This window comes from Oncorhynchus keta, unplaced genomic scaffold (assembly GCF_023373465.1).
Source record: "Oncorhynchus keta strain PuntledgeMale-10-30-2019 unplaced genomic scaffold, Oket_V2 Un_contig_23540_pilon_pilon, whole genome shotgun sequence".
Classification (NCBI taxonomy): Eukaryota; Metazoa; Chordata; class Actinopteri; order Salmoniformes; family Salmonidae; genus Oncorhynchus; species Oncorhynchus keta.
Window position 1 is genome coordinate 55459 of NW_026283437.1, and position 20573 is coordinate 76031.

A 20573-nucleotide genomic window follows, 5' to 3' on the forward strand; every position below is an offset into this window, starting at 1 on the left:
GCTCAGTTTCCACCTCATTTTGTGGGCAGTGAGCACATAGCCTGTCTTCTCTTGAGAGCCATGTCTGCCTACGGCGGCCTTTCTCAATAGCAAGGCTATGCTCACTGAGTCTGTACATAGTCAAAGCTTTCCTTAATTTTGGGTCAGTCACAGTGGTCAGGTATTCTGCCGCTGTGTACTCTCTGTGTAGGGCCAAATAGCATTCTAGTTTGCTCTGTTTTTTTGTTAATTCTTTCCAATGTGTTAAGTAATTATCTTTTTGTTTTCTCATGATTTGGTTGGGTCTAATTGTGCTGTTGTCCTGGGGCTCTGTAGGGTGTGTTTGTGTTTGTGAACAGAGCCCCAGGACCAGTTTGCTTAGGGACTCTTCTCCAGGTTCATCTCTCTGTTTGTGATGGCTTTGTTATGGAAGGTTTGTGAATCGCTTCCTTTTAGGTGGTTGTAGAATTTAATGGCTCTTTTCTGGATTTTGATAATTAGTGGGTATCGGCCTAATTCTGCTCTGCATGCATTATTTGGTGTTTTACGTTGTACACGGAGGATATTTTTGCAGAATTCTGCGTGCAGAGTCTCAATTTGGTGTTTGTCCCATTTTGTGAAGTCTTGGTTGGTGAGCGGACCCCAGACCTCACAACCATAAAGGGCAATGGGCTCTATGACTGATTCAAGTATTTTTAGCCAAATCCTAATTGGTATGTTGAAATTTATGTTTCTTTTGATGGCATAGAATGCCCTTCTTGCCTTGTCTCTCAGATCGTTCACACCTTTGTGGAAGTTACCTGTGGCGCTGATGTTTAGGCCAAGGTATGTATAGTTTTTTGTGTGCTCTAGGGCAACAGTGTCGAGATGGAATTTGTATTTGTGGTCCTGGTGACTCGACCTTTTTGGAACACCATTATTTTGGTCTTACTGAGATTTACTGTCAGGGCCCAGGTCTGACAGAATCTGTGCATAAGATCTAGGTGCTGCTGTAGGCCCTCCTTGGTTGGTGACAGAAGCACCAGATCATCAGCAAACAGCAGACATTTGACTTCGGATTCTAGCAGGGGGAGGCCGGGTGCTGCAGACTTTTCTAGTGCCCGCGCCAGTTCGTTGATATATATGTTGAAGAGGGTGGGGCTTAAGCTGCATCCCTGTCTAACCCCACGACCCTGTGTGAAGAAATGTGTGTGTTTTTTTGCCAATTTTAACCGCACACTTGTTGTTTGTGTACATGGATTTTATAATGTCATATGTTTTACCCCCAACACCACTTTCCATCAGTTTGTATAGCAGACCCTCATGCCAAATTGAGTCGAAGGCTTTTTGAAATCAACAAAGCATGAGAAGACTTTGCCTTTGTTTTGGTTTGTTTGGTTGTCAATTAAGGTGTGCAGGGTGAATACATGGTCTGTTGTACGGTAATTTGGTAAAAAGCCAATTTGACATTTGCTCAGTACATTGTTTTCATTGAGGAAATGTACGAGTCTGCTGTTAATAATAATGCAGAGGATTTTCCCAAGGTTACTGTTGACACATATTCCACGGTAGTTATTGGGGTCAAATTTGTCTCCACTTTTGTGGATTGGGGTGATCAGTCCTTGGTTCCAAATATTGGGGAAGATGCCAGAGCTAAGTATGATGTTAAAGAGTTTTAGTATAGCCAGTTGGAATTTGTTGTCTGTATATTTGATCATTTCATTGAGGATACCATCGACACCACAGGCCTTTTTGGGTTGGAGGGTTTTATTTTGTCCTGTAACTCATTCAATGTAATTGGAGAATCCAGTGGGTTCTGGTAGTCTTTAATAGTTGATTCTAAGATCTGTAGTTGATCATGTATATGTTTTTGCTCTTTGTTCTTTGTTATAGAACCAAAAGATTGGAGAAGTGGTTTACCCAGACATCTCCATTTTGGATAGATAATTCTTTGTGTTGTTGTTTGTTTAGTGTTTTCCAATTTTCCCAGAAGTGGTTAGAGTCTATGGATTCTTCAATTGCATTGAGCTGATTTCTGACATGCTGTTCCTTCTTTTTCCGTAGTGTGTTTCTGTATTGTTTTAGTGATTCACCATAGTGAAGGCGTAGACTCAGGTTTTCCGGGTCTCTATGTTTTTGGTTGGACAGGTTTCTCAATTTCTTTCTTAGATTTTTGCATTCCTCATCAAACCATTTGTCATTATTGTTAATTTTCTTCGGTTTTCTATTTGAGATTTTTAGATTTGATAGGGAAGCTGAGAGGTCAAATATACTGTTAAGATTTTCTACTGCCAAGTTTACACCTTCACTATTACAGTGGAACGTTTTACCCAGGAAATTGTCTAAAAGGGATTGAATTTGTTGTTGCCTAATTGTTTTTGGTAGGTTTCCAAACTGCATTCCTTCCACCTATAGCATTTCTTAATGTTACTCAGTTCCTTTGGCTTTGATGCCTCGTGGTTGAGTATTGCTCTGTTTAAGTAGACTGTGATTTTGCTGTGGTCTGATAGGGGTGTTAGTGGACTGACTGTGAACGCTCTGAGAGATTCTGGGTTGAGGTCAGTGATAAAGTAGTCTACAGTACTACTGCCAAGAGATGAGCTATAGGTGTATCTACCATAGGAGTCCCCTCGAAGCCTACCGTTGACTATGTACATACCCAGCGTGCGACAGAGCTGCAGGAGTTGTGACCCGTTTTTGTTGGTTATGTTGTCATAGTTGTGCCTAGGGGGGCATATGTGGGAGGGGATGCTGTCACCTCCAGGCAGATGTTTGTCCCCCTGTGTGCTGAGGGTGTCAGGTTCTTGTCCGGTTCTGGCATTTAGGTCGCCACAGACTAGTACATGTCCCTGGGCCTGGAAATGATTGATTTCGCCCTCCAGGATGGAGAAGCTGTCTTCATTAAAATATGGGGATTCTAGTGGGGGGATATAGGTAGCACACAGGAGGACATTTTTCTCTGTTAGGATAATTTCCTTTTGAATTTCTAGCCAAATGTAGAATGTTCCTGTTTTGATTAATTTAATGGAGTGAGTTAGGTCTGCTCTATACCAAATTAGCATACCCCCTGAGTCCCTTCCCTGTTTCACACCTGGTAGTTTGGTGGATGGGACTACCAGCTCTCTGTAACCTAGAGGGCAACCAGTGGGTCCGTCTCCTCTATACCAGGTTTCTTGCAGGATGACAATGTCTGTGTTACCGATTTCTTTGGTGAAGTCCGGGTTTCTGCTCTTTAGGCCAAAGGCAGATGACCTCAGGCCTTGGATATTCCAGGATGATATAGTGAAGGCTTTTTGTTCCATAGAATGTCCAATGTTGTTGGTCGTGTGGTTTGGCCTCAGGCCAGTAAGTGTGAGCAGAGCCTGCTGAGCATCTGGTACATGCTATTGGCTTGGGCGAGTGTGAGAGTGGGGGTTGGGACTGTTTGCCCGCTCACTACCTGGGCGTATGTGTGGCTTCCATGTTGAGGCCCTTATGCGGGGGTGGGGTGCATGGGGTGGGCAGGAGTGGCATAGGTCTGATCTGAGGGGGCCTAAATGGGGTGTGGGCATGGTTGACGTGGGGGGGTGTTGATTGGTTGGGGTGGGGGTGTGGATGTGTCTGGGTGTACTGTGGTCTGGATGTAATTCCTCTTGGCGTGGGTCCTCTATGTGTAGGTCCAGGGGGTCCTGCAGGTCTGGGAGGGTGTCTCGCTGGTCTGGGTGGAGAGTCTATTGATCTGTTGCTCCTGTGTGAAGTGTTGGGGATACGTTTGAGAGCGATGTCCTTTAGGGTCCTGGCAAAGGTGGGCACTGCTGCCTTGTAGAGGTGGACCTGGTCATAGAGGCTGTTCAAGTCCAGGGTGGAGTGGTGGGCCAGGAAAACATTTGGTTTTGAGGCACAGTCACGGGAAATACTTGCGTTTACCCGCTGTATTGTGGCAGGGTGGAAGTCTTTTCGTGGTAGCAGGGTGGAGATAACCACTTGTGCGTTGGGGAAAGTAGAAGAAGCCTTTTCAATCACTCCCTTCAGTGCTGTTGCCACCCTTTCCTGCTGTGCTCTCAGGTCGTTTGTGCCTGTGTGTATTATTATGTGGCTGGGTGAACCTAGTTGGTCCTCAGACAGAAGGTCGAGGGCACGCTGGGTGTTTGGACACCAGAGTTTAGACACACTATGTTTGGGAAAAGTTTTTTTCTTCTATATATTTCCCATTTGAGTCCATAAGTAGTACAATCTGTGTCTTGTGTTTGTCCTCAGTGGGTGTGAGGGGGTTGTCAGAAGGGCTATCAGGGTGGCTGACAGGGGGTGCTCGGAGGGGTGAGAGCCGCTGGGCTTGTGGTTCTTCATTTGTCTGTTCTGCTGTGGTGTCGACTCTATGGTCAGGGTCTGGTGTGGACTGTTCTGCTGTGGTGTCGAAACTTTTGTCAGGTGCTGGGGTGGGCTGTTCTGCTGGCTTCTCTGTGGGGGTGGCCACCTCTCTAGTGGGTTGTTCTCTGTCACACGCCGTCCCCCTCAACCTCTCCTCCGTCCCCCTCAACCTCTCCTCCGTCCCCCTCACCCTCTCCTCCATCCCCTCAACCTCTCCTCCACCATCAGTCCGATTCTCTCCTCTAATGCTCTGTTCTTCTCCTGATTCTGCTCTTTCTCCTGTTGAAGTTGTCTCACCACAGTCCAGAGTGCAGATATGTCTCTGTCCACCTCCAGCTCTCCGGGTCTGGTTAAGGGGGTGTTGTTGTGCTGGACTGTTGTCTGGGTCTGTGCTGACTGAAGTGTAATCACCTGCTGTTCCAGCTCCACCTGTCTTACCTCCAGCTGGGTGAATTTGTCCTTCATTTCAATGAGGGAGTGGTAGTCCGTGCTGGGAGGTTGACTCTCCGCTGGGGGTTGCTCGTCTGTGGTGTTACATAATGAAGAGCTCTGGTTTGACCCACTCGGGGTGGGGGTATCTTTATCAAGGGAGAGCTTCTCTTGTTGGGCTAATTCTTTGATTAGGTGAAAGTCCAGCTGAAGCTGTTTGTGGTTACTTTGTACGATCACTGTTCCGGACTTATAGATATTTATATTACATGACTCAGAGTCCTCGTTATCAAGTATTCTGAGTTTCCACCCTCGGTAATCCCCGCTCTCGTAACAGAGGGGTAGTGTGCTAATATAGCACTGTGCCATGCCCGGGGATGGTTTGTGTGGAAGATAAGGTTGCTGATGTTCCCATTTTTGTAATAGTCAGCAAAAAGTGTCTCTTGATTTTCCATAAGGAGCTTCATTTTGTAATCTTTTCTTGACTTCTCATTCTTTACATGCACAGGGTACTGTATTTTAATTGCCTCTGAACAGCGGGAGGGAGCTTCTAAGGCCTCTCCATTTGGTTGGGGTAGACTGTGTGACTCTCCTGCCATTGTTGGGCTAATGGGCTTTGACACCTCTCACTTGACACGTCAGTGCTAGTTGAAGCTGTATCAAGCTTGGCAGAATTATGTTAGAATTCAGTCCTTATAAAGTAATGTTGTGTATTTTTCTTCTTGGCTTTTGGAAATAAGATATAGTTTCAGCCTAAGCATTACTCACTCAGTTCCAGGTTGGATGGTGTTTTCAGGTTTCTGTTGTTTTCCAGAGAATTTGCTGTATAGAGTAAAAATCCTTGGTAGTTGTGAACCTTCCAGGTGATTCCGTAATTCCGTCCAAAATCAGGTTGTAGGTTTTAAGTTTTGATTTGAAGTAGGGGTTATGTTGTAGAGGGTAAAATCCAGTATGTGTTCCAGACAAAAAATCTAAGTTTATCTGACTCTTAATCTATCTTTTTTTAAAGAAAATGCTGAAAAATGCAGGAGCTGATCTGAACCTGACCTCTCTCTCTCTCTCCACAATCTATATCTGATCTCTCTCTCTCTCTACTACAGCAGGTTAATATCTCTCTCTCTCTACTACAGCAGGTTAATGTCTCTCTCTCTCTACTACAGCAGGTTAATGTCTCTCTCTCCTTACTTCAGCAGGTTAATGTCTCTCTCTCTCTACTACAGCAGGTCAATGTCTCTCTCTACAGCAGGTTAATGTCTCTCTCTCTACTTCAGCAGGTTAATATCTCTCTCTACTACAGCAGGTTAATGTCTCTCTCTCTACTACAGCAGGTTAATATCTCTCTCTCTCTACTTCAGCAGGTTAATGTCTCTCTCTACTACAGCAGGTTAATATCTCTCTCTGTCTACTACAGCAGGTTAATGTCTCTCTCTCTACTACAGCAGGTTAATGTCTCTCTCTCTACTACAGCAGGTTAATGTCTCTCTCTACTACAGCTGGATAATGTATCTGTCTCTCTACTACAGCTGGATAATGTCTCTGTCTCTCTACTACAGCAAGTTAATGTCGCTCTCTCCTTACTTCAGCAGGTTAATGTCTCTCTCTCTCTCTACTACAGCAGGTTAATGTCTCTCTCTCTACTACAGCAGGTTAATGTCTCTCTCTACTACAGCAGGTTAATGTCTCTCTCTCTACTACAGCAGATTAATGTCTCTCTCTCTACTACAGCTGGATAATGTCTCTGTCTCTCTACGACAGCAGGTTAATGTCTCTCTCTCTCTACTACAGCAGGTTAATGTCTCTCTCTCCTTACTTCAGCAGGTTAATGTCTCTCTCTACTACAGCAGGTTAATGTCTCTCTCTCTACTACAGCAGGTTAATCTCTCTCTCTACTACAGCAGGTTAATGTCTCTCTCTCTACTACAGCAGGTTAATGTCTCTCTCTACTACAGCAGGTTAATGTCTCTCTCTACTACAGCAGGTTAATGTCTCTCTCTCTTTCTACTACAGCAGGTTAATGTCTCTCTCTACTACAGCAGGTTAATGTCTCTCTCTACTACAGCAGGTTAATGTCTCTCTCTACTACAGCAGGTTAATGTCTCTCTCTCTACTACAGCAGGTTAATGTCTCTCTCTACTACAGCAGGTTAATGTCTCTCTCTACTACAGCAGGTTAATGTCTCTCTCTCTACTACAGCAGGTTAATGTCTCTCTCTCTCTACTACAGCAGGTTAATGTCTCTCTCTCTACTACAGCAGGTTAATGTCTCTCTCTCTCTACCACAGCAGGTTAATGTCTCTCTCTCTACCACAGCAGGTTAATGTCTCTCTCTCTCTCTCTCTCTACTACAGCAGGTTAATGTCTCTCTCTCCTTACTTCAGCAGGTTAATGTCTCTCTCTCTCTACTACAGCAGGTCATTGTCTCTCTCTACAGCAGGTTAATGTCTCTCTCTCTACTTCAGCAGGTTAATGTCTCTCTCTCTACTACAGCAGGTTAATGTCTCTCTCTCTCTACTACAGCAGGTTAATGTCTCTCTCTCTACTTCAGCAGGTTAATATCTCTCTCTACTACAGCAGGTTAATGTCTCTCTCTCTACTAAAGCAGGTTAATGTCTCTCTCTCTACTACAGCAGGTTAATGTCTCTCTCTCTCTACTACAGCAGGTTAATGTCTCTCTCTCTACTTCAGCAGGTTAATGTCTCTCTCTCTACTACAGCAGGTCATTGTCTCTCTCTACAGCAGGTTAATGTCTCTCTCTCTACTTCAGCAGGTTAATGTCTCTCTCTCTACTACAGCAGGTTAATGTCTCTCTCTCTCTACTACAGCAGGTTAATGTCTCTCTCTCTACTACAGCAGGTTAATGTCTCTCTCTCTACTAAAGCAGGTTAATGTCTCTCTCTCCTTACTTCAGCAGGTTAATGTCTCTCTCTCTCTACTACAGCAGGTCATTGTCTCTCTCTACAGCAGGTTAATGTCTCTCTCTCTACTTCAGCAGGTTAATGTCTCTCTCTCTACTTCAGCAGGTCAATGTCTCTCTCTCTACTACAGCAGGTTAATGTCTCTCTCTCTCTACTACAGCAGGTTAATATCTCTCTCTCTCTCTACTACAGCAGGTTAATGTCTCTCTCTCCTTACTTCAGCAGGTTAATGTCTCTCTCTACTACAGCAGGTTAATGTCTCTCTCTCTACTTCAGCAGGTTAATATCTCTCTCTACTACAGCTGGTTAATGTCTCTCTCTCTCTCTACTACAGCAGGTTAATGTCTCTCTCTCCTTACTTCAGCAGGTTAATGTCTCTCTCTCTACTACAGCAGGTCAATGTCTCTCTCTACAGCAGGTTAATGTCTCTCTCTCTACTTCAGCAGGTTAATATCTCTCTCTACTACAGCAGGTTAATGTCTCTCTCTCTCTACTACAGCAGGTTAATATCTCTCTCTCTCTACTTCAGCAGGTTAATGTCTCTCTCTCTCTCTACTACAGCAGGTTAATGTCTCTCTCTCCTTACTTCAGCAGGTTAATGTCTCTCTCTCTTTCTACTACAGCAGGTTAATGTCTCTCTCTCTACTACAGCAGGTTAATGTCTCTCTCTCCTTACTTCAGCAGGTTAATGTCTCTCTCTCTACTTCAGCAGGTTAATATCTCTCTCTACTACAGCAGGTTAATGTCTCTCTCTCTCTACTACAGCAGGTTAATATCTCTCTCTCTCTACTTCAGCAGGTTAATGTCTCTCTCTCTCTCTACTACAGCAGGTTAATGTCTCTCTCTCCTTACTTCAGCAGGTTAATGTCTCTCTCTCTTTCTACTACAGCAGGTTAATGTCTCTCTCTCTACTTCAGCAGGTTAATGTCTCTCTCTACTACAGCAGGTTAATGTCTCTCTCTGTCTACTACAGCAGGTTAATGTCTCTCTCTCTACTACAGCAGGTTAATGTCTCTCTCTCTACTACAGCAGGTTAATGTCTCTCTCTCTACTACAGCAGGTTAATATCTCTCTCTCTACTACAGCAGGTTAATGTCTCTCTCTCTCTACTACAGCTGGATAATGTCTCTGTCTCTCTACTACAACTGGATAATGTCTCTGTCTCTCTACTACAGCAAGTTAATGTCGCTCTCTCCTTACTTCAGCAGGTTAATGTCTCTCTGTCTCTCTACAACAGCAGGTTAATGTCTCTCTCTACTACAGCAGGTTAATGTCTCTCTCTCTCTACTACAGCAGATTAATGTCTCTCTCTCTACTACAGCTGGATAATGTCTCTGTCTCTCTACGACAGCAGGTTAATGTCTCTCTCTCTCTACTACAGCAGGTTAATGTCTCTCTCTCTCTACTACAGCAGGTTAATGTCTCTCTCTCCTTACTTCAGCAGGTTAATGTCTCTCTCTACTACAGCAGGTTAATGTCTCTCTCTACTACAGCAGGTTAATGTCTCTCTCTCTCTACTACAGCAGGTTAATGTCTCTCTCTCCTTACTTCAGCAGGTTAATGTCTCTCTCTCCTTACTTCAGCAGGTTAATGTCTCTCTCTTTCTACTACAGCAGGTTAATGTCTCTCTCTCTACTACAGCAGGTTAATGTCTCTCTCTGCTACAGCAGGTTAATGTCTCTCTCTACTACAGCAGGTTAATGTCTCTCTCTCTACTTCAGCAGGTTAATATCTCTCTCTCTCTACTACAGCAGGTTAATGTCTCTCTCTCTACTAAAGCAGGTTAATGTCTCTCTCTCTACTACAGCAGGTTAATGTCTCTCTCTCTCTACTACAGCAGGTTAATGTCTCTCTCTCTACTTCAGCAGGTTAATGTCTCTCTCTCTCTACTACAGCAGGTTAATGCCTCTCTCTCTCTCTACTACAGCAGGTTAATATCTCTCTCTCTCTCTACTACAGCAGGTTAATGTCTCTCTCTCTCTACTACAGCAGGTTAATGTCTCTCTCTCCTTACTTCAGCAGGTTAATGTCTCTCTCTCTCTACTACAGCAGGTTAATGTCTCTCTCTACAGCAGGTTAATGTCTCTCTCTCTACTTCAGCAGGTTAATATCTCTCTCTACTACAGCAGGTTAATGTCTCTCTCTCTCTACTACAGCAGGTTAATATCTCTCTCTCTCTACTTCAGCAGGTTAATGTCTCTCTCTCTCTCTACTACAGCAGGTTAATGTCTCTCTCTCCTTACTTCAGCAGGTTAATGTCTCTCTCTCTTTCTACTACAGCAGGTTAATGTCTCTCTCTCTACTACAGCAGGTTAATGTCTCTCTCTCCTTACTTCAGCAGGTTAATGTCTCTCTCTCTACTTCAGCAGGTTAATATCTCTCTCTACTACAGCAGGTTAATGTCTCTCTCTCTCTACTACAGCAGGTTAATATCTCTCTCTCTCTACTTCAGCAGGTTAATGTCTCTCTCTCTCTCTACTACAGCAGGTTAATGTCTCTCTCTCCTTACTTCAGCAGGTTAATGTCTCTCTCTCTTTCTACTACAGCAGGTTAATGTCTCTCTCTCTACTACAGCAGGTTAATGTCTCTCTCTCCTTACTTCAGCAGGTTAATGTCTCTCTCTCTCTACTTCAGCAGGTTAATATCTCTCTCTACTAAAGCAGGTTAATGTCTCTCTCTCTACTACAGCAGGTTAATGTCTCTCTCTCTCTACTACAGCAGGTTAATGTCTCTCTCTCTACTTCAGCAGGTTAATGTCTCTCTCTACTACAGCAGGTTAATGTCTCTCTATCTACTACAGCAGGTTAATATCTCTCTCTCTACTTCAGCAGGTTAATGTCTCTCTCTCTCTACTACAGCAGGTTAATGCCTCTCTCTCTCTACTAGAGCAGGTTAATGTCTCTCTCTCTACTACAGCAGGTTAATGTCTCTCTCTCTCTCTACTACAGCAGGTTAATGTCTCTCTCTCTACTACAGCAGGTTAATGTCTCTCTACTACAGCAGGTTAATGTCTCTCTCTCTCTACTACAGCAGGTTAATGTCTCTCTCTCTACTACAGCAGGTTAATGTCTCTCTACTACAGCAGATTAATGTCTCTCCCTCTACTACAGCTGGATAATGTCTCTGTCTCTCTACGACAGCAGGTTAATGTGTCTCTCTCTCTACTACAGCAGGTTAATGTCTCTCTCTCCTTACTTCAGCAGGTTAATGTCTCTCTACTACAGCAGGTTAATGTCTCTCTCTCTACTACAGCAGGTTAATGTCTCTCTCTCTCTACTACAGCAGGTTAATATCTCTCTCTCTCTACTTCAGCAGGTTAAATCTCTCTCTCTCTACTACAGCAGGTTAATGTCTCTCTCTCTACTACAGCAGGTTAATATCTCTCTCTCTCTACTACAGCAGGTTAATGTCTCTCTCTCCTTACTTCAGCAGGTTAATGTCTCTCTCTTTCTACTACAGCAGGTTAATGTCTCTCTCTCCTTACTTCAGCAGGTTAATGTCTCTCTCTCTACTTCAGCAGGTTAATATCTCTCTCTACTACAGCAGGTTAATGTCTCTCTCTCTCTACTACAGCAGGTTAATATCTCTCTCTCTCTACTTCAGCAGGTTAATGTCTCTCTCTCTACTACAGCAGGTTAATGTCTCTCTCTCCTTACTTCAGCAGGTTAATGTCTCTCTCTCTTTCTACTACAGCAGGTTAATGTCTCTCTCTCTACTACAGCAGGTTAATGTCTCTCTCTCCTTACTTCAGCAGGTTAATGTCTCTCTCTCTACTTCAGCAGGTTAATATCTCTCTCTACTACAGCAGGTTAATGTCTCTCTCTCTACTAAAGCAGGTTAATGTCTCTCTCTCTACTACAGCAGGTTAATGTCTCTCTCTCTCTACTACAGCAGGTTAATGTCTCTCTCTCTCTCTACTTCAGCAGGTTAATGTCTCTCTCTCTACTACAGCAGGTTAATGTCTCTCTATCTACTACAGCAGGTTAATATCTCTCTCTCTACTTCAGCAGGTTAATGTCTCTCTCTCTCTACTACAGCAGGATAATGCCTCTCTCTCTCTACTAGAGCAGGTTAATGTCTCTCTCTCTACTACAGCAGGTTAATGTCTCTCTCTCTCTACTACAGCAGGTTAATGTCTCTCTCTCTACTACAGCAGGTTAATGTCTCTCTCTCTACTACAGCAGGTTAATAATCTCTCTCTCTCTACTACAGCAGGTTAATATCTCTCTCTCTCTACTTCAGCAGGTTAATGTCTCTCTCTCTTTCTACTACAGCAGGTTAATGTCTCTCTCTCTACTACAGCAGGTTAATGTCTCTCTCTCCTTACTTCAGCAGGTTAATGTCTCTCTCTCTACTTCAGCAGGTTAATATCTCTCTCTACTACAGCAGGTTAATGTCTCTCTCTCTACTAAAGCAGGTTAATGTCTCTCTCTCTACTACAGCAGGTTAATGTCTCTCTCTCTCTACTACAGCAGGTTAATGTCTCTCTCTCTCTCTACTTCAGCAGGTTAATGTCTCTCTCTCTACTACAGCAGGTTAATGTCTCTCTATCTACTACAGCAGGTTAATATCTCTCTCTCTACTTCAGCAGGTTAATGTCTCTCTCTCTCTACTACAGCAGGATAATGCCTCTCTCTCTCTACTAGAGCAGGTTAATGTCTCTCTCTCTACTACAGCAGGTTAATGTCTCTCTCTCTCTCTACTACAGCAGGTTAATGTCTCTCTCTCTACTACAGCAGGTTAATGTCTCTCTCTCTACTACAGCAGGTTAATGTCTCTCTCTCTACTACAGCAGGTTAATATCTCTCTCTCTACTTCAGCAGGTTAATATCTCTCTCTCTCTACTACAGCAGGTTAATGTCTCTCTCTCTCTACTACAGCAGGTTAATATCTCTCTCTCTCTACTACAGCAGGTTAATGTCTCTCTCTCCTTACTTCAGCAGGTTAATGTCTCTCTCTTTCTACTACAGCAGGTTAATGTCTCTCTCTCTACTACAGCAGGTTAATGTCTCTCTCTCCTTACTTCAGCAGGTTAATGTCTCTCTCTCTACTTCAGCAGGTTAATATCTCTCTCTACTACAGCAGGTTAATGTCTCTCTCTCTCTACTACAGCAGGTTAATATCTCTCTCTCTCTACTTCAGCAGGTTAATGTCTCTCTCTCTCTCTACTACAGCAGGTTAATGTCTCTCTCTCCTTACTTCAGCAGGTTAATGTCTCTCTCTCTTTCTACTACAGCAGGTTAATGTCTCTCTCTCTACTACAGCAGGTTAATGTCTCTCTCTCCTTACTTCAGCAGGTTAATGTCTCTCTCTCTACTTCAGCAGGTTAATGTCTCTCTCTCTACTTCAGCAGGTTAATGTCTCTCTCTCTACTAAAGCAGGTTAATGTCTCTCTCTCTACTAAAGCAGGTTAATGTCTCTCTCTCTACTACAGCAGGTTAATGTCTCTCTCTCTCTACTACAGCAGGTTAATGTCTCTCTCTCTACTTCAGCAGGTTAATGTCTCTCTCTCTACTACAGCAGGTTAATGTCTCTCTATCTACTACAGCAGGTTAATATCTCTCTCTCTACTTCAGCAGGTTAATGTCTCTCTCTCTCTACTACAGCAGGATAATGCCTCTCTCTCTCTACTAGAGCAGGTTAATGTCTCTCTCTCTACTACAGCAGGTTAATGTCTCTCTCTCTCTCTACTACAGCAGGTTAATGTCTCTCTCTCTACTACAGCAGGTTAATGTCTCTCTCTCTACTACAGCAGGTTAATGTCTCTCTCTCTCTACTACAGCAGGTTAATATCTCTCTCTCTCTACTTCAGCAGGTTAATATCTCTCTCTCTCTACTACAGCAGGTTAATGTCTCTCTCTCTCTACTACAGCAGGTTAATATCTCTCTCTCTCTACTACAGCAGGTTAATGTCTCTCTCTCCTTACTTCAGCAGGTTAATGTCTCTCTCTTTCTACTACAGCAGGTTAATGTCTCTCTCTCTACTACAGCAGGTTAATGTCTCTCTCTCCTTACTTCAGCAGGTTAATGTCTCTCTCTCTACTTCAGCAGGTTAATATCTCTCTACTACAGCAGGTTAATGTCTCTCTCTCTCTACTACAGCAGGTTAATATCTCTCTCTCTCTACTTCAGCAGGTTAATGTCTCTCTCTACTACAGCAGGTTAATGTCTCTCTCTCCTTACTTCAGCAGGTTAATGTCTCTCTCTCTTTCTACTACAGCAGGTTAATGTCTCTCTCTCTACTACAGCAGGTTAATGTCTCTCTCTCCTTACTTCAGCAGGTTAATGTCTCTCTCTCTACTTCAGCAGGTTAATATCTCTCTCTACTACAGCAGGTTAATGTCTCTCTCTCTACTAAAGCAGGTTAATGTCTCTCTCTCTACTACAGCAGGTTAATGTCTCTCTCTCTACTACAGCAGGTTAATGTCTCTCTCTCTCTACTTCAGCAGGTTAATGTCTCTCTCTCTACTACAGCAGGTTAATGTCTCTCTATCTACTACAGCAGGTTAATATCTCTCTCTCTACTTCAGCAGGTTAATGTCTCTCTCTACTACAGCAGGATAATGCCTCTCTCTCTCTACTAGAGCAGGTTAATGTCTCTCTCTCTACTACAGCAGGTTAATGTCTCTCTCTCTCTCTACTACAGCAGGTTAATGTCTCTCTCTCTACTACAGCAGGTTAATGTCTCTCTACTACAGCAGGTTAATGTCTCTCTCTCTCTACTACAGCAGATTAATGTCTCTCTCTCTACTACAGCTGGATAATGTCTCTGTCTCTCTACGACAGCAGGTTAATGTCTCTCTCTCTCTACTACAGCAGGTTAATGTCTCTCTCTCCTTACTTCAGCAGGTTAATGTCTCTCTCTCTCTACTACAGCAGGTTAATGTCTCTCTCTCTACTCCTGCAGGTTAATGTCTCTCTCTCTACTTCAGCAGGTTAATGTCTCTCTCTCTACTACAGCAGGTTAATGTCTCTCTCTGTCTACTACAGCAGGTTAATGTCTCTCTCTCTACTACAGCAGGTTAATGTCTCTCTCTCTACTACAGCAGGTTAATGTCTCTCTCTACTACTACAGCAGGTTAATATCTCTCTCTCTACTACAGCAGGTTAATGTCTCTCTCTCTACTACAGCTGGATAATGTCTCTGTCTCTCTACTACAGCTGGATAATGTCTCTGTCTCTCTACTACAGCAAGTTAATGTCTCTCTCCTTACTTCAGCAGGTTAATGTCTCTCTCTCTCTACTACAGCAGGTTAATGTCTCTCTCTCTACTACAGCAGGTTAATGTCTCTCTCTACTACAGCAGGTTAATGTCTCTCTCTCTCTACTAGAGCAGAATAATGTCTCTCTCTACTACAGCTGGATAATGTCTCTGTCTCTCTACGACAGCAGGTTAATGTCTCTCTCTCTCTCCACTACAGCAGGTTAATGTCTCTCTCTCCTTACTTCAGCAGGTTAATGTCTCTCTCTACTACAGCAGGTTAATGTCTCTCTCTACTACAGCAGGTTAATCTCTCTTTCTACTACAGCAGGTTAATCTCTCTTTCTACTACAGCAGGTTAATGTCTCTCTCTCTACTACAGCAGGTTAATGTCTCTCTCTACTACAGCAGGTTAATGTCTCTCTCTACTACAGCAGGTTAATGTCTCTCTCTCTACTACAGCAGGTTAATCTCTCTCTCTACTACAGCAGGTTAATGTCTCTCTCTCTACTACAGCAGGTTAATGTCTCTCTCTACTACAGCAGGTTAATGTCTCTCTCTCTCTACTACAGCAGGTTAATATCTCTCTCTCTACTTCAGCAGGTTAATATCTCTCTCTACTACAGCAGGTTAATGTCTCTCTCTCTACTAAAGCAGGTTAATGTCTCTCTCTCTACTACAGCAGGTTAATGTCTCTCTCTCTACTACAGCAGGTTAATGTCTCTCTCTACTTCAGCAGGTTAATGTCTCTCTCTCTCTACTTCAGCAGGTTAATGTCTCTCTCTCTCTACTACAGCAGGTTAATGCCTCTCTCTCTCTACTACAGCAGGTTAATGTCTCTCTCTCTACTTCAGCAGGTTAATGTCTCTCTCTACTCTACTTCAGCAGGTTAATGTCTCTCTCTCTCTACTACAGCAGGTTAATATCTCTCTCTCTCTCTACTACAGCAGGTTAATGTCTCTCTCTCTACTACAGCAGATTAATGTCTCTCTCTCTACTACAGCTGGATAATGTCTCTGTCTCTCTACGACAGCAGGTTAATGTCTCTCTCTCTACTACAGCAGGTTAATGTCTCTCTCTCCTTACTTCAGCAGGTTAATGTCTCTCTCTCTCTACCACAGCAGGTTAATGTCTCTCTCTCTACTACAGCAGGTTAATGTCTCTCTCTCTACTACAGCAGGTTAATGTCTCTCTCTCTCTACCACAGCAGGTTAATATCTCTCTCTCTCTACTACAGCAGGTTAATGTCTCTCTCTACTACAGCAGGTTAATGTCTCTCTCTACTACAGCAGGTTAATGTCTCTCTCTACTACAGCAGGTTAATCTCTCTCTCTACTACAGCAGGTTAATGTCTCTCTCTCTACTACAGCAGGATAATGTCTCTGTCTCTCTACTACAGCTGGATAATGTCTCTGTCTCTCTACTACAGCAAGTTAATGTCTCTCTCTCCTTACTTCAGCAGGTTAATGTCTCTCTCTCTCTACTACAGCAGGTTAATGTCTCTCTCTACTACAGCAGGTTAATGTCTCTCTCTACTACAGCAGGTTAATGTCTCTCTCTCTACTAGAGCAGAATAATGTCTCTCTCTCTACTACAGCTGGATAATGTCTCTGTCTCTCTACTACAGCAGGTTAATGTCTCTCTCTACTACAGCAGGTTAATGTCTCTCTCTACTACAGCAGGTTAATGTCTCTCTCTACTACAGCAGGTTAATCTCTCTCTCTACTACAGCAGGTTAATCTCTCTCTACTACAGCAGGTTAATCTCTCTTTCTACTACAGCAGGTTAATGTCTCTCTCTACTACAGCAGGTTAATGTCTCTCTCTACTACAGCAGGTTAATGTCTCTCTCTACTACAGCAGGTTAATGTCTCTCTCTCTACTACAGCAGGTTAATGTCTCTCTCTACTACAGCAGGTTAATGTCTCTCTCTACTACAGCAGGTTAATGTCTCTCTCTCTACTACAGCAGGTTAATGTCTCTCTCTCTCTACTACAGCAGGTTAATCTCTCTCTCTACTACAGCAGGTTAATGTCTCTCTCTACTACAGCAGGTTAATGTCTCTCTCTCTACTACAGCAGGTTAATGTCTCTCTCTACTACAGCAGGTTAATGTCTCTCTCTCTCTACTACAGCAGGTTAATGTCTCTCTCTCTACTACAGCAGGTTAATGTCTCTCTCTCTCTACTTCAGCAGGTTAATGTCTCTCTCTCTCTACTACAGCAGGTTAATGCCTCTCTCTCTCTACTACAGCAGGTTAATGTCTCTCTCTCTACTTCAGCAGGTTAATGTCTCTCTCTCTCTACTTCAGCAGGTTAATGCTCTCTCTCTCTACTACAGCAGGTTAATATCTCTCTCTCTCTCTACTACAGCAGGTTAATGTCTCTCTCTCTCTACTACAGCAGATTAATGTCTCTCTCTCTACTACAGCTGGATAATGTCTCTGTCTCTCTACGACAGCAGGTTAATCTCTCTCTACTACAGCAGGTTAATGTCTCTCTCTCCTTACTTCAGCAGGTTAATGTCTCTCTCTCTCTACTACAGCAGGTTAATGTCTCTCTACTCCAGCAGGTTAATGTCTCTCTCTCTACTTCAGCAGGTTAATGTCTCTCTCTCTCTACTACAGCAGGTTAATGTCTCTCTCTGTCTACTACAGCAGGTTAATGTCTCTCTCTCTACTACAGCAGGTTAATGTCTCTCTCTACTACAGCAGGTTAAACTACAGCAGGTCTCTCTCTCAGGTTAATGTCTCTCTCTCTACTACAGCTGGATAATGTCTCTGTCTCTCTACTACAGCTGGATAATGTCTCTGTCTCTCTACTACAGCAAGTTAATGTCTCTCTCTCCTTACTTCAGCAGGTTAATGTCTCTCTCTCTCTCTACTACAGCAGGTTAATGTCTCTCTCTCTACTACAGCAGGTTAATGTCTCTCTCTACTACAGCAGGTTAATGTCTCTCTCTCTCTACTACAGCAGAATAATGTCTCTCTCTCTACTACAGCTGGATAATGTCTCTGTCTCTCTACGACAGCAGGTTAATGTCTCTCTCTCTCTCCACTACAGCAGGTTAATGTCTCTCTCTCCTTACTTCAGCAGGTTAATGTCTCTCTCTACTACAGCAGGTTTGTCTCTCTCTCTACTTCAGCAGGTTAATATCTCTCTCTACTACAGCAGGTTAATGTCTCTCTCTCTTTCTACTACAGCAGGTTAATGTCTCTCTCTCTACTACAGCAGGTTAATGTCTCTCTCTACTACAGCAGGTTAATGTCTCTCTACTACAGCAGGTTAATGTCTCTCCTCTACTTCAGCAGGTTAATATCTCTCTCTACTACAGCAGGTTAATGTCTCTCTCTCTACTGCAGCAGGTTAATGTCTCTCTCTCTACTTCAGCAGGTTAATGTCTCTCTCTCTCTACTACAGCAGGTTAATCTCTCTCTACTCAGCAGGTTAATGTCTCTCTCTACTACAGCAGGTTAATGTCTCTCTCTCTACTAAAGCAGGTTAATGTCTCTCTCTCTACTACAGCAGGTTAATGTCTCTCTCTCTCTACTACAGCAGGTTAATGTCTCTCTCTCTACTTCAGCAGGTTAATGTCTCTCTCTCTCTACTTCAGCAGGTTAATGTCTCTCTCTCTCTACTACTCTCTCTCTCTACTACAGCAGGTTAATGTCTCTCTCTCTCTACTTCAGCAGGTTAATGTCTCTCTCTCTCTACTTCAGCAGGTTAATGTCTCTCTCTCTACTACAGCAGGTTAATATCTCTCTCTCTCTACTACAGCAGGTTAATGTCTCTCTCTCTCTACTACAGCAGGTTAATGTCTCTCTCTCCTTACTTCAGCAGGTTAATGTCTCTCTCTCTACTACAGCAGGTTAATGTCTCTCTCTACAGCAGGTTAATGTCTCTCTCTCTACTTCAGCAAGTTAATATCTCTCTCTACTACAGCAGGTTAATGTCTCTCTCTCTCTACTACAGCAGGTTAATATCTCTCTCTCTCTAGCAGGTTAATGTCTCTCTCTCTCTCTACTACAGCAGGTTAATGTCTCTCTCTCCTTACTTCAGCAGGTTAATGTCTCTCTCTCTTTCTACTACAGCAGGTTAATGTCTCTCTCTCTCTACTACAGCAGGTTAATGTCTCTCTCTCCTTACTTCAGCAGGTTAATGTCTCTCTCTCTACTACAGCAGGTTAATGTCTCTCTCTCTACTGCAGCAGGTTAATGTCTCTCTCTCTCTCTCTCTACTACAGCAGGTTAATATCTCTCTCTCTACTTCAGCAGGTTAATATCTCTCTCTACTACAGCAGGTTAATGTCTCTCTCTTTACTAAAGCAGGTTAATGTCTCTCTCTCTACTACAGCAGGTTAATGTCTCTCTCTCTCTACTACAGCAGGTTAATGTCTCTCTCTACTTCAGCAGGTTAATGTCTCTCTCTCTCTACTACAGCAGGTTAATGTCTCTCTCTCTACTACAGCAGGTTAATGCCCCTCTCTCTCTCTCTCTCTACTACAGCAGGTCTCTACTACAGCAGGTTAATGTCTCTCTCTCTACTACAGCTGGATAATGTCTCTGTCTCTCTACTACAGCTGGATAATGTCTCTGTCTCTCTACTACAGCAAGTTAATGTCTCTCTCTCCTTACTTCAGCAGGTTAATGTCTCTCTCTCTCTCTACTACAGCAGGTTAATGTCTCTCTCTCTACTACAGCAGGTTAATGTCTCTCTCTACTACAGCAGGTTAATGTCTCTCTCTCTCTACTAGAGCAGAATAATGTCTCTCTCTCTACTACAGCTGGATAATGTCTCTGTCTCTCTACGACAGCAGGTTAATGTCTCTCTCTCTCTCCACTACAGCAGGTTAATGTCTCTCTCTCCTTACTTCAGCAGGTTAATGTCTCTCTCTACTACAGCAGGTTGTCTCTCTCTCTACTTCAGCAGGTTAATATCTCTCTACTACAGCAGGTTAATGTCTCTCTCTTCTACTACAGCAGGTTAATGTCTCTCTCTACTACAGCAGGTTAATGTCTCTCTCTACTACAGCAGGTTAATGTCTCTCTCTACTACAGCAGGTTAATGTCTCTCTCTCTCTACTTCAGCAGGTTAATATCTCTCTACTACTACAGCAGGTTAATGTCTCTCTCTCTACTGCAGCAGGTTAATGTCTCTCTCTACTTCCAGCAGGTTAATGTCTCTCTCTCTACTACAGCAGGTTAATATCTCTCTCTCTACTTCAGCAGGTTAATATCTCTCTCTACTACAGCAGGTTAATGTCTCTCTCTCTCTCTACTAAAGCAGGTTAATGTCTCTCTCTCTACTACAGCAGGTTAATGTCTCTCTCTCTCTACTACAGCAGGTTAATGTCTCTCTCTCTACTTCAGCAGGTTAATGTCTCTCTCTCTCTACTTCAGCAGGTTAATGTCTCTCTCTCTCTACTACAGCAGGTTAATGCCTCTCTCTCTCTACTACAGCAGGTTAATGTCTCTCTCTACTTCAGCAGGTTAATGTCTCTCTCTCTACTTCAGCAGGTTAATGTCTCTCTCTCTCTACTACAGCAGGTTAATATCTCTCTCTCTCTACTACAGCAGGTTAATGTCTCTCTCTCTCTACTACAGCAGGTTAATGTCTCTCTCTCTCCTTACTTCAGCAGGTTAATGTCTCTCTCTCTCTACTACAGCAGGTTAATGTCTCTCTCTACAGCAGGTTAATGTCTCTCTCTCTACTTCAGCAAGTTAATAT

General features: G+C 43.3%; 1 long non-coding RNA gene across 3 annotated transcripts in view; it reads left to right on the forward strand.

Moving 5' to 3' along the window:
* The window catches only part of LOC127921782 (uncharacterized), a 53115-nt gene extending 33198 nt beyond the window's left edge, over window positions 1–19917 (forward strand). Inside the window, exons 3-5 of one of the 3 annotated variants that reach the window (XR_008109546.1) lie at window positions 15129–15206; window positions 16608–16685; window positions 19829–19917. This is a non-coding gene — a long non-coding RNA (uncharacterized LOC127921782). Of the gene's footprint in view, window positions 1–6744; window positions 6797–15128; window positions 15207–16607; window positions 16723–19828 lie in introns of those variants that run through there. The other 2 variants (XR_008109548.1, XR_008109547.1) reach the window with 2 other exon arrangements.
* Window positions 19918–20573: the final 656 nt, after the last annotated feature.